Raw genomic sequence first — 13241 nt, 5'->3', positions numbered from 1 at the left:
TTGAGAGTAAATTTAATGGACACTTCCCTGATAGTCAGACTCGCCTCATCTGGAGAGTCTTCCCATGAATTTTCAATTCAATTTCAACCTGAAATGGGAGCTCCCACAAATCCAAACACCTTGTTGAAGCAGCAGAAAATGAATTATGTGGATAACAATATTTCATCAAGCTCAAAACTCAGCTGTGTTCTGTCCAAAGCAGTAAAACTGTGTAAATAAATTGCTAAGTCACAGTGAAATTGATGACTTGTATCTCATGTTTTAAAACAGGGATGACTAGTTAAGAGGGGGCCCAGGGAATCATTTTTTTGACTTAGCACACTTTATTGTTATTTTCAAGTTCATATGAATGTTGGAAAAAAGCTATGCTATTCTACTTAGATGACAATAAACTAATATTAAGTTTTCTGTGTGCACTTGGATATTTTTATTCAAACTAAGATTCACCTCCTCAAAGATTTTAAGGAAAACATTGTGTGATTGCATCAACATTGTATTATTATAAGTCATATTTTCAGCTGGTTGTTAATAAAACTTCTTGACGACTCATTTGTCAGTTTGGGCACGAGGATCACCCAGGCAGCTGAGCTCTTTGTCATTTCCCATGCTTTCTAGACACTCTCCCCACACACCAAAACTTGAGGACCGCTGCTGAAATGAAAAAAAAATGACAATGACATTTCTCAAGAGGAAGCAGCAGTATCAACCCCTCCCCAAAGGAGTGTTTGAGAATATTGCTTAACTGGATCTGAGAGACCTTTAGAAGCATGTGGAGATTCCATGCTAGAAAGATCTTTCTGGTAGAACAACTATTTCTTAGGTAAGTGGGGCTGGAGCTAGACAAATGTGACAGTAGAGAGAAACGCAGGTGAATGTCTATTGTTTTGAATGCTCAGTGATGCTGGAGCTAGAGTGCTTGGAACTCCATAAGGATTTCTGCATCCAGAACCTGGGACAGATGCTATGGTGCACTTCAGGTGTCATTCACTTAGCTCAAGTACTGCCTTTTCAAGGCTTCCCTCACTAAAACCAACACCCCAGGAGAGACACTTCACCCAATACTGTGAGGACCACAAGGAAGGTTGGCCTTATTGAGGAGGAGCCTTCAGAAAGAATACTGAGATCAGAAAGAGTAAGGAAAAACTTATCTAGGCAGAGAGAAACATCATGGGAACGAATTCCCATTTTCCGGAAGGAGGGAAGAATTGCAACTTTGGCAAACCTCCTTTGTGAACTGGAGGGATTTTTTCCCCTCACATTATTTTGGCAGACTTCAAGGAAGGCAGGATGGTTGTTCTTGCTAGGATGCTGAATCTTCTTCCCGCCATTCAGGATGGTCATCACCCATTTTTTAGGGTGTTTCTACATGGGGGATGTCCAGCACCTGAGTGTTTCCACCAGCTCTTCCATGGATCACATTTGCTCCCTTCCTTACACCTGTCACCCAGAAGTGTTTCTGCAGTGTTCAGCTTGCCTTTCCTTCCTTCTGGACTTAGCCCTTTTATAATGAATCTGTACCCCCTTTTGATGCCTTAACTTTCAGACATTTCGTAAAAATATCGAGATAGATCAAACCTCTTTTTCTTTCCTCTGTTCTTTATCCTGTTAGATACTCTAAGGGGGAAGCTAGAAAAGAGTGGGTAGGAAAGACCCAACATGGTCCTATTCATTTTACCATCTTTACCCAGAAAAGCAGATTATTTTTACTACTTGGAAATTGACTCCTTCCTGTTATATATTTTATTCCTCTTTTACACTTTTGGACAGAAACTGAAAGGAAAAGCAGGTAGTATTTTCAGATTTTGTGAGCTGGTTCTGCTTTACTTTTAGATATAATAACAGATAAGTTTTTGAGGGATTAGTATTTGTCAGGCATTGTTCTAAGCCTACACATGCATTATGGTAACTACAACAATCTTCTAAAGCAGGTATTATTATTATTATCCCAATGTTTTGACTGTGACAGCCACCTAAGAAATTTGGTACCTCCTCTTCTATTGTGGGAAGCTTTAACCATATCTTCCCGCTTAAAAATAAGTGTATTCAGAAATCACTGCCATCTACATTCTACTCGTTTGGATATTACATTAAGCTAAAAACAAGAAAAACTCCTCTTCCACCTTTCTGTCCTATGTTTCAATGTGAAAGATTCCATGTGTTCTGAATTGTACCTGTTGAACGTCTTTGGCCTTGCACCTCACAAGTACTAAACTTATGGTTTCCGATACGCTGCATTTCTTCTATGGTGACAACAGACAAGGCAAGACTAAGACCTCAGCTGATGAAGAGTTAAAAGTCCTGCTCTCAAAGTCAAATTTCTCATATGGAATGATGTTTCTTCATTTAGCTTCTCATGGGTTTAGAATCCAATAGTTTTCCTCCTCCTTGAATCACTGGGTGGGAATTGTCATCCTTGTGCCCACTCTCTCTTAATTCAGATTATATATATATTTATTTTGTGTTTTACTTATGGCTCCATTTGCATGCACCTGTATTCTTTTCCCTGCTGCATGTTCACTGTGAAAGTATTCAGTTTAAGGAAAATGTTTCCCAGGAGTAGTCCCAGTCAGTATTCCAAGCCCAGAGTTAAACCCCTAAGCTTCCTTTTTTCATTGCAGATTGGTTGAGGGCAAGTCTTTCTCCATGGGTTTGTTTTCCCTCTCCCATCAACTGACACCATTTTCATAGCTCCAACCATTCTGAGGCACATTGGCTGTTGTGTGGTTGACACGGTAACTGTCTTATCAATTGCTTGTGATTGGAAGTCTTCATCCTAAATAACGCTTTGATGACTTACTACACTTTGCAAGGTATTTTGTTGTTGTCATGAATCCCATATTCTCAGAGTGCATCAGAGGGTGTTAGGACTGATGATAACACATTGAGGGAGTCTCCATTTTATGAAGGGGAAGCAATTTAAAGTTCTCACACAATTCAAAATTTACTTCATGCAAGTAAAATTAACAAATGCTGGCTGGTTTTTGTGCTCCCCAGTTAGGCTGTACCCTACAATGTTGCAAGAGGATGAGGATAAGGATGATCTTGGTCTCACGTCGAAGAGTTTCCATGCAGACAGGGCCAGGGAGCACAGTAAGATTTATTGAAAGCAAGGAACTTCCCACCACAGCAGCCAGGAGGGGGGCTCTGAGGGAGGAGCTGCCAAAGAAGTTTGCCAGGGTCTGCTTCTGCAAACATGGAGTGGCTCTCTCTCTGATGTCTGCTTTCTGAAAATCAAACCTAGGGTTAACCAATCAGGGGAGGAACAGAATAACAGCTCATCAGAAAGCAGAGATTACTATCCTGTCTAGCTTCATAAAACTAAGTGTAATTAACTGACGTAACTGCCGTCCAGTGGCCTAGCCATTAGCCCATCTAACTCCTCACAGCCACTTTAACTCCATCAATAGGTCATTCAGCATGGAAACTGTATCTGTCAAGTACCTGAACATCTAGGGCTGAGCATGTAGTGGCCACTGAACTGAGCAGAAACCTGGAGATTAAGGTAGGAAGCACCACAGAAGAACACAGTGTCTATTAAGGTAACTTCCATATGAGATTCTAGACCATTTAAAATATTTATTTATCTATATGAAAAGGGATTAGAAAGAATCTTCAATCCTGTGAGTCACTCTAAGTGACTACAACAGCCAGGGTTGGACCAGGATGAAAACAGCAGAAGCCAGGAGCTGAGAATGTGATCGAGACTCCCCCATGCACTCATATTTAGACACATTTATCGCCAAAACTGTAGATGAAAAATAAATCGCAGTAGCATTTTATTTGTTTTCATTTGGATTATGAAACTGGAAGCAGAAGCTTCTTCCAGGTTTCCCATGTGGGTGGCAGGAACTTAACTATTTGGGGAACATCTTCCACCATTTCTCAGGTGCATTAGCAGGGAGCTGGATTGGAAGCAGAGCAGGACTTGGAACCTGCTCCATATGGGATATGTGGGTTTCAAGTGGAGGCTTAACGTGGTGCACTATAAAGCCCTCCCCTGCAGTGAGATTTATTCAGTACAGAACAGAAAGTGAGGTTTTACTCTTTTCCAAATTAGTGGGGGGATGGGATTTGGGACTTGATGTGACAACATCCTTGAGTGTTTTTTACGAAGAGCTCCGTAGGCATCTTGCGGAGCTGTCCTGTTGTGTTGAGAGGCTTGAGATAACAAACTTCACGGCTGTAGGGTGGGGCTGGGTAGGCTGACAGGGTATCAATGGTCTGCATCCTTCAGAGACAGACTCAATACAGCGCCACTGTGGATTGCATTAGACAATTCAGAGGAATTAAAACATTGAGACCCACATTACTTAAAATATACCATTACTTCAAAGCATACAATTTGAATTTATTAATATTTTAATTTTGCATGCTTTCAAGTTTAATAATCCAAATGAAACAAATCAAATGCTACTGTGGTTTATTTTTCATCTACAGTTTTGGATATAAATGTGTCTAAATATGAGTGCGTGGGGGAGTCTCGATCACATTCTCAGCTCCTGGCTTCTGCTGTTGCAGGTATTTGGGCAGTGAACCAGAAATTGAGAACTCTCCCCACTATCTGTCCCTCTCTCTGTATCTCTCTCCCTCTCACACACAAACTCTCACTCTCTCTCTCTCATCTAACTCCTCAAATAGATACGCTTTTAAAAGATTTTCTTTAAGCTTGTAGAAACTGAGTGAAAATATTATTTATATGGGTCCAAAAAGAAATAGAAATTCATAGCCAGGAGGGGTATTTTAAAAATTCATAGAAAACGCATGTTGTAACAAAACTGTGTATGGATCTCAAAAATGTCTTCAGCAAAATAAACTATCTTGTAACTTCATTTCCCATGAACTTTTTGATGAACCTTGTATGTCTCTGGCATTATGGACTCCAAATGGAAGGAGAGAGAGTTGAACGGAGTAAGCCCCACAAAGCCTAATTCTGTCTAAGACTACATGGGTTTGATAACTACTATTTCCAGAACAAGAGGAGTACTTCTTAATTTAGCAGCATACAGGCTACATCTGGCTGTCAGGCTCAATAACCACCAACAGACACTTCACAGGCCACTGTCAGGTGTGCTAAACACACAGTCTTTACCCTCCCAATATACCCCACAGAATATCTTTTGTTAATAGTATCCATTTTACATAAAAAAAAAAAAACAAAGACATTGGAATGTTAATTGCTGGCTTGCAGCTAATAAGTGATAGCTCAGATTCAAAACAAAGGTTCATCTGACTTCCTAGCCATGTCCTAGCCACTCTGCCCACTGCCTATGAGGCAGAGTTTTTTGATTTTGAGGAGATTTTGAGGAGAGGAAAATAAAAACATCATTTTAACAGTAGTCAATATTACCATGGTGAGATAGTCTGGATGATTAAAAACACGGAAAGATAAAATAACTATTTTCAACTCTCTGAAGGGCTACCATGCAGTAAAAACCAGTTTAGATTGTTTCTTATACAGCATCAAGTGTTAGATGTTAGGATTAAAAATGGAAGTTTAAGGGTGAGCAGTTCAATTTCAGTATAAGAGAAGCATGAGTTAAATCTAAACAAAATAGATTACTGGCTGCTTGGGCAGGCAATAAAAGCTTCTAATGGAGGAATCATGATTGCTTGCAATGATTAAAAATGATTAAAAAAAAAAAAGATCTGTTGATGACTAACTGAACCAAGTGGTCTTAATGTGCCTTTAAGACTAAGGAATTCATGATCTTATGATCAAACAGAAGTTATTCTGATAGAAAGAGGAGCTGACAATGTAGAAGGTTAGGCTTCCACTTGCAACATTGTCAGAGCGCCAGTACCAGTCTTGGCTATTCTGCTTCCAGTCCATTGCCCTGCTAATGCATCTGGGAAGTGCATAAAGGTGACCCAAGTGGTTGGACACCTGCCACATCCCAATCTGGACCTGACATTTGGAGAGTGAACCAGCAGATGGAAGATCTCTCTCTCTCTTTCTCACACACAGACACACACTCTGCCTTTCAAATAAATAAAATAACTCTTTTTTAAAAAATAAAGGAAAAGAAAGGATGGCAGAATATATATTGATCACCTATTTACAAACTCTACTTATGCATCATCTCAATACTCACCGCAATGTCAGTATAGTCCCCAAAATCAATAGCTTGGCCTTTGTCTTGTATATAAGAACCAAAATAATATATCCTGGGCCAAAAACTGAATCTGAGAGTATGTAAATAGCAGGACCAAGACTACACAGCTGTGTAACAGAAAAGAGCCAGTGTTGGGAGTCTGATCTTTTTGGCCCTATGCAAAGTATGAGCAAAGAGAGAAACCAAGAATGCGCCTCAACTTGAAGAGAGAGACAGGAGGACCAAGTGTTAAATCCAAAGAAATGAGCAGAGGTCAAAACCCAAAACAACATCTACAGAATGTGCCTGGTGAGGGGTAGGGGGCTTATCAATGAAGGCTCCTGGTACAGGAGGGACAAAGCTATTAAGAACACAGAGACACCTGCCAGGGGAGCCTCAGACTATCTTAAGGGACTTAGTGTTATTGCTTCACATATTATTTTAGACTGGACTTGAAGAAACTAGATATCCTAAAAAAGATGAGAGGGACAACACTGCAGCACAGCCGAATAAGCCACTGCTTGTGACGCCAGCATCTTATATCAGATGAAGAGCTGGTTTGAGTCCTGGCTGCTCCACTTCTGAGCCAGTTCCATGCCAATGCACCTGGGAAGGCAGAGATGACCCAAGTGCTTGGGCCCCTATCAACTGCGTGGGAGACCCAGATTATGTTCCTGGCTGCTGGTTTTGGCTTGGCTAGACCTGGCTGTTGTGTCCATTTGATGAGAAAACCTGCAGATATAAGGTGTCTCTCTCTCTCTCTCTCTCTCTCTCTCTCTCCTTTCCTTCTTTCCATTTGTCTCTGCCTTTCAAATAAATAGAGATGAGAGCTGAGGAAGGAAGATCACCTAGGAAAAATTCATCCATTTCCAATCTACTTAATTTACCTTCCCTAGTGAGAAACAGCAATGACAAACAGGGTTCCGATGATGTGGCTTGGGCTGGTTTTCTGTGGGCAGCTTGCAGTCTTGGTGGGCGTTCACTTCTGGGCATTCATTTCTTCAACAAATATGTTCTCGATGCCAAAGATCCATCACTGGGAAAATGGGCCATTTTGAGTCCCATTGGATTTAAATCAAGCAACTGAGGCATTGTAGCAAAAGCTGGAGAAATAAAGGGAGAAATAAGCCAGCAGATAATTCAGGGCAGAATGTTCTAGAAAGGAGGAATAGCTGAAGCAAACGCCACAAGGAAGGAAATATGGGATGCCAAGTACAGTGAGGGGGCAGGAGCAAAGAATGGTGAGGTCAGAGAGAAGCCACCTTGGATCCTGTGACTCACTAGGAAGCCTGCAGAGATGCAGTGTAATTTACCTTCTAAAATTATGAAATAGATACCAGGATACCCCAGTACGCTTGTGAGACATGGATAGTCACCATGAAGAGGTGGGAAGAGGGGTCCTAGTGCACTTCACACGGAAGTGTACTAAGGTGATCTGTATGCACCTTCCTGAAAAAAATATTTTCTCAATTAGCAAAACCATCTCTGTCCCCTCTTCCTGACACAGCTGTCAATGCTCTTCTCTCCCATCTCTAGCTCAACTTACCTGCCTCAGTTGGCCAGATGCATATGTTTTATTTAACTCTAGAACAAACCCATTTTTCCTCAAACATGCCCCTTAAAAGATGCCCCATGCTTCCCAAACTTAATGAAAATCTTCAACCAAGAAGACCGCATTTGGGAGTGTGTTAGATGTTGCTGCTAAGAAAACACTGTCCACTCTGCCTGTCAAAAAAAAATAATAAATTTTAAAAAAAAAGAAAAGAAAGTTCTCTTCCTACTGTTACTTCTAGAGTGTCTATTCTTTAGACTAGACCTAATCTGAGTAATGTTTGTTGAGACCTAGAAATTGGAGTTTTTGTTGAAACTAATTCTTTAGGGCATGGATGGTCTGATTTTGGAAAATGGCAGTGCTGTGAGTAACGGTCAGCTAGCAGTAGAATATGGACCTGAAAGTGAAGGAAGGAAGATTTCCACCTGCAGCCTGAAGATGGGAATGCTCTTTCTGAAATGTCCACAAAGGGCTGGCTAGGAGGCGCCTTCTCTGAGGTGTGACTTGGGGAGCAAGATCTCAAGAGCCCATTTAGTTAAAACTGTATTATTCATTAGTTAGAATAAAAGAACTGGAGGCAGAGAGACAGCTTGCAGGAGGTTACCAGCTGGGCCAGCTGCCCAGAAGGATGGGAGTGGAAGTGCTGAGAATGTGAGTGAGATTATAAAAGTCAGGCTTTGCCATTTTGCACAAACTTTAACCATTTGGACAGAGTCAGAGGCTGTGAGACCAGCAGGCCGGGAGCCCCACTTCTGCTCATTTTGCAAAGAAGGTAGCACTGGCAGGAAGAACAGCTCTCAAGGAATCTTCATTATATTATAGTGTCCTTTACAGGTCAAATTTGATTATTGCTTGGCTCCCTGCATCCACGTGGGACATGGAAGAAGCTCCTGGCTTTGGCCAGGCCCAGCCCCAGCCATGGCAGCCACTGGGGAAGTGAATCAGTGGATAGAAGATCTCTCTCTACCTCTGCCTCTACCTCTACCTCTGCCTCTGCCTCTGCCTCTGCCTTTCAGATAAATAAAAATAAATCTTATTTTAAAGCCCTGCAGAATAGTGACTTATAGCAATGATTCTCAAACTATGAACACTAGGATCATCTGGAGAGGTTTTTTTTAATTAAATATTTGTTTATTCATTGATTGATTGATTGATTTGAAAGGCAGAGTAAGTAAGCGAGAGAGAGATTGACCTTTCGTCTTCTAATTCACTCCCCAAATGACTGCAACACACCCAGGTCTGGGCCAGTCCAAAGCCAGGAGCCAGGCATTCCATACTGATCTCCCACATGTGTGCCAGGGGCCCGACTACTTGGGCCACCTTCTGCCCTCTCTGGGACATCAGAATCGTAACAGCCAGGATTCCAATGGAACTGGGACAGGCACTCAGATAAGGGACGCCTGTGAGCCCACAAGCAGTGGCTTAAGCTGCTCTGCCAAAATATTGGCCCTACAGAGAGGCTTGAGACATTCCAAACACAGAGAATATTCTATATCACATACCCCAATTATCAGTAATTAAAAAAAAATTCAAGTAGTTCCCATATACAACCAGCTTTAGAGATGAGTGTTTTAATAATAAAACATTTGTATACAAATAAAAACTGCTCCCAAATTTTGCATTACTAATGGCCACTTAGATTCTCCTGATAACTTAGATTTAAAAATCTCAGTGTATTCTACCTTATAATTAAAGCTTAAATTTCCAAAATTCTGATGATTTCATTTTAATTCACAATCCTTCTATAACTGACAATGGTTTAGACAATGCCGAAGGGGTGCTGAGTCCCAGAATCAGAAATATAATGTTGCGTAGTTTTTAAATACTGTTTACAGTTCAAGGTTGGTTTTGGGATTGACTGATTTCCTCTCCCTTATTTCTGAAATCATTATTCAATAAGGGAAATAAAGAACCATAACCACACTCAGCATTTCCAGGCATGCAGATTACAAATGTTTTGCAAGTCAGCTTCAGGAGCTGAAAAGATTTCCTGATGGCAGGTGATACTTTTGTTGAATCAACAGGATTGACTGGTCTCATGGTCGATGTTTAGTGAGTCAATCACTTTCACTACACAATGGATAACAGTGAGAGAACATTTTCTTTTCTTCCTTGGAAGGCTATTCTGTGATATTAAGAACAAAGGAAATCAACTCTCTGTGGAACCAGCGTCAATCCTCCAAAATGTAGCACAACCATTAGGAGATAAAAAACGAGTGTCAGATGAGAAACAAATTGGCTAAATTGGTTGAAACATCTCTTTTAAATTAAGTTTACATATTAAAGGAAAGATAAAAAGGAGTGTGCACATCATTTTCTAAGACACAAATATCTTCTGATTTTTCAGCTATTGCAACATTTCTATTTTTTCTCATTACATTTCCAGCACTTTGTGCTATGAGCAGCAGAAAATGAAATCAACATGGCTTAAACAGAAAAGAAGAAGAATTTATTGAGGCATAGAACTAAAATATCTCTGGGTATCTGGTGGAGTTGGTCCAGAGGTTCAAATTCTGCACAGGTTGGTTTTCCTCTTCCTGTAGGCCCTGCTTTGTCTCTGTGCTGCCTTCATTTTTTATTTTTTAAAGAGTTATTTATTTATTTATTTGAAAAGCAGAAGGCAGAGGCAGTGAGAGAGAGAGAGAGAGAGAGGTCTTCCATCCGCTGGTTCACTCCCTAATTGGCTGTAACAGCTGGAGCTGCGCAGATCTGAAGCCAAGAGCCAGGAGATTCTTCCAGGTTTCCCATGTGGATGCAGGGACCCAAGGGCTTGCACCATCTTCCACTGCTTTCCCAGGCCATAGCAGAAAGCTGGGTTGGAAGTAGAGCAGTCAGGACTTGAACTGGTGCCCATATGGGATGCTGGCATTGCTGGTGGTGGCTTTATGCACTATGTCACAGCACCAGCCCCATGCCTGCATTTTTAGTTAAGTGTGTACCACATCATGAGCACAGCAAAGTTCCCATGGTGTCTCAATGGCCTTTTCTGTTCCACTTGCCCATTGCCGAGTCAGAATCCACTGTCAAGGAGATGCTTCTTGGAAAGATCTGGGTCTGTGCAACTCTAACAGAGCTGGTGTTAGGATGGCTGGCCTTAACACTCATGGATGTGGAGCAATGGTTCTCTAATGATTCTCAGAGGATAAGCAAAAGAATGATGTCAGAAAAGGAGAGAGAATGAAGACACTGGGAATGCAAAAGATTACCCTTAAAGGGATCCTATGTCATTCTCCCTTTAAAATGATGCATAATATTGGTCCTTATCCAGACATATTCACTCAAAAACCAATAACCAAATGTGGTATCATTAATAAAATAAAATAACCAATGTGGTATCATTATTCACATTGAGCACAGTTTGCACCAGCGTTGTGAGCAGCAGGTTAAAACTCCATTTGTAATGGCAGAATCCCGTATCAAAACCATGTTGGATTCCTGGCAGCTCTGCGTCTTTTCCAGTTTCCTGCTAATGCCCTTGAAAACCAGTAGATGATAGCCCATGTACTTGGACCCCTGTCACTCATGTGCAAGACCCATACAGGGTTCCTGGCTTCTGGCTTCAGCCTGGCCCTGTCCTGACTGTTGCAAACATTTAGAGAGTGAATCAGCAGATGGAAAATCTCTCTCTCTCTCGCTCTTGCTCTCGCTCTCGCTCTTGCTCTATCACTCTGCCTTTCAAATACAAAAGGTACCATAAGTAAATCTTTAGATTGAGTACAGTTACCATCAAAGCAGAGTTCCACAACCTTGGTACTACAAGCATCGGAGTCAGAGAATTCATTATGCGCTCTGGTGTGTTCCACAATATCCCTAACTTCACAAGCATGCCTCTCCACAGAGCCTCTGAAGCAGATGCTGGATGCTATGAGGTCCCACTCTTATGGTCTCCCACCTTCCTCCCTGAGCTTAACGTTTCTTTGCTCTGTGTTTACTAAAATTAACTCACTAAATCAAAGGAGTGGTACAATCTTGTCCTGTTTTTCCAGGAACCCCAGGTCCTGAGAAAGAAGTAGCTACCACATGATTGACTGAAATCCACTTTAACATCATGTAAATTCCCAGAAGAACATGCTATCACTGACCATTCAAAGATGGATCATGAGCACTGGGGAATGGTACACAAGTTGAGCCTTTCAAATCCAACTTCAGTCTGTAAGAACTTTTTCCCTTAACCCATGGAGGAGCCTGGGGATTAAGCCAAGGCTGCATAGCCTTTGCACTACACTTTGCAGTAAAACCGCCTTCCTTCTACCACCCTGAGGTCAGTGATTGGCTTGCTGTACGTTGGGTGGATGCACCCAGGTTTTGGGGGTCTTGGAATGGCTTCTACTCACCAGATGCCAGCTGCTGCCCCCACTTCTTTTTGGTAATTGAACGTATTCCAGACCTGGCCAAGTGTCTTGTGGGGTGCAAATTTGTTCTTGGTTGGGAAACATGGCTTTAAAATTGAAATAAATCTGGTAAAAAAACAAAGAATATTTCAATAAGGAGAAAGCTGTACTCCAGAATATAAGCCATCTTTTCCGGTCCCTTACATCCTGGCCTTGCTACCAATCATTACTTTAAAATTATTCACAGATTTAATGTTTAAAAGTTCTAAGAATAAAAGCTGAAGCTGCAAAAACTGGATCACTCTCCTTGCTGCATGAAGATTCGGAGGGAGGGAAGTAAAGAGAGCTGCTGCTTAAAGGGGTGCCAGATGGACGTGCCCGCTGAAACGCAGACTCTTCCCCACTTCCCTTCTGATGTCGGCTGGTCACTATAGCAACGAGAAGAGAAGCGATTCAGAACCGGGACACACGCACTCCAGCATGACACGTTCAATTTCAATCTAGATCAGCAACCGAAAAAGCAAATCAAAACAAAAAAACCTACACTAAGTGTAATGAGCGCCTCACCCTCATCAGGCATCAGGAGATCAACATACCTTGCTATGCCAATTACGAGTGTGACACACAGTTCACGGGAACCCTGGGGATTCTTTAAGAGTGGGGAAAACTCAAAATATTTTTGTTGAGGCTTCACTTTGTATATCTCTCATGGGAGTCCTGGATCCTCCGACTCTCAGGCAGCTTAAACGTAGTGTCCTTTCCCTGTGCCTGTAGATAACCAGCCCATAAGGTAGAGCAATAGATGTCTGCAAGGACAGCAAGTGAACAGGATTGTAAATATTTAAATAGAGTCTGGAAAACATATGGTCCAAGCTAAAGAACCAGTACATCACTAAGGGAAAAAAATACTATATTCTCTAATGGAATTAAAAACACTTTTGTTCTATCAAAACTTGAAACATAGTTAAAATGTTTACAGCCACGGAGATATCTTAAAATTGAAACCATAATGTGCAAAACAGAAACAATGAGTTGCTTCCTAATGGGATTAAAAATCATTATTCAGAATACATATTACTTTCTGATTTTTACCATTGCAGAATTTTAAAGAAAATGATGTTTAGGGCTTTGTGTTTTTTCTAGAGTTGCTGTAGCTATACTTCAGTTTAAAGACCTTGGGAATTGAATTTCTTACTTTCATGAACTTGAAGTTCTAGAGGTGACTTCAATATATCTAACCATAGATTAGTCTTTGTGTAGAAAATT

At 41.2% G+C, this 13241-nt stretch overlaps 1 long non-coding RNA gene across 2 annotated transcripts; it reads right to left on the bottom strand.

The window, feature by feature from the left end:
• Positions 1 to 418: 418 nt before the first annotated feature.
• Positions 419 to 12369, bottom strand: LOC103349259 (uncharacterized). Of its 2 annotated transcripts, none has more exons than XR_007922022.2 (3): positions 11979 to 12369; positions 6980 to 7195; positions 419 to 651 (listed from the first exon to the last, which is right to left on the bottom strand). It is a non-coding gene; the product is annotated as an uncharacterized lncRNA (long non-coding RNA). The 2 variants fall into 2 exon arrangements; XR_007922023.2 differs by having other exon boundaries at positions 419 to 648.
• Positions 12370 to 13241: the final 872 nt, after the last annotated feature.

This window comes from Oryctolagus cuniculus, chromosome 10 (assembly GCF_964237555.1).
Source record: "Oryctolagus cuniculus chromosome 10, mOryCun1.1, whole genome shotgun sequence".
NCBI lineage: Eukaryota > Metazoa > Chordata > Mammalia > Lagomorpha > Leporidae > Oryctolagus > Oryctolagus cuniculus.
Note: the sequence above shows the minus strand (reverse complement) of the source record. Positions and strands in the feature narration are given on the sequence as shown.